This window comes from Mastomys coucha, unplaced genomic scaffold, assembly GCF_008632895.1.
Source record: "Mastomys coucha isolate ucsf_1 unplaced genomic scaffold, UCSF_Mcou_1 pScaffold3, whole genome shotgun sequence".
Lineage (NCBI taxonomy): Eukaryota > Metazoa > Chordata > Mammalia > Rodentia > Muridae > Mastomys > Mastomys coucha.
In genome coordinates, this window is record NW_022196909.1 from 26,480,724 (window position 1) to 26,481,905 (window position 1,182).

Consider the following 1,182-nt stretch of genomic DNA (forward strand, 5'->3'; position numbering starts at 1 on the left):
CTAAGCATACATTAACTGTCCTGAGGTCGTTAGCTTCCTGCCCCAGGGTGGCCCCCTTCAGATCTGGGCGAGTAAGCTAACTGTTCACCCGAAGTGAGGGACCAGGTCTGTCCACCACCCACCCCTCACAGAGTAGCGTGCCACAGCTGACTGCCACTTCTGTGCCTGAGTCTCTCATCCACGTCTCATGGCAGGAGCTTGTCTAGAGCCTTAACCTTAGATCCCATGCCCCGTGTTGGTTTGCCAGATATTGCAGGACTTTTGTGGGCTGAATTGTAGTTTAAATAGGACACAGAGACTTCTATATAGTTTAAAGCTGTTGGTCTTATTCTTGAGCAGTCTCTCGGCTCGCTCATCTAAACTTATCTTAACTTTCCTGTCATCCTCTCTACCCATGTGGTTGCCACTACCTGCTTATAGCTCAGTGTTCTCCCTTCTGCTCCATTCCGTGTCTCCCTCCATCTGCAACTCTCCTCTAATCCCCCAAGTCTCCCTTCTGTCTCTACCCACAAGTCCTGTCCTCATATTTCCAGCCCAGGTCCAGCCATCAGCTCTTTATAATGCAAAAAGCATATTCCTGTCTGAACTAGTCAGCACCAAGACAATCTGATCCATCTTTTAGGGTTGTCTTTCGGCAGATGAGGGAGGGCAAGCATTTATATATAGAAAACTGATGACGAGCCACAGATGTGACAATACCAAAATCCTGTCACCACTTAGCGCTCTACCAGTACAGAATTAACAATTGAAAATACAGGCACACACTTTCAACAACATTAGGGAAGGTCACCCCAATACTTTTTTGTGGGGAGTGGGGCTCTAGGGAGAAAGGAGCTTCTCCAAATTTAAGCTCAGTGTTTGGGATGTGATATTCAAAACCCTGGTTGTTCAGATTAAGTTTCAGTAAAGACCCTAAAATTATTTTAAATGCATACTTCCCTCTAAAGTGTGAGGTAGATAATGTGATGCAGCATAAGTGATCATTTATACAGATGGAGTCATTGGATAAACATGAAGATGAATAAAAATGGCATCTTTTAGTAGTTTTTAAAGGCAAAGATATAAATTAATGATCATTGGCTTGGGGTCACTATAAACAACCTATTATGTAGCCAAGAAAATTAAAGCATTTCAAACGTGTTTGTATGCTATTTAACAATACTTAGATAAGAAGTAGGCAAA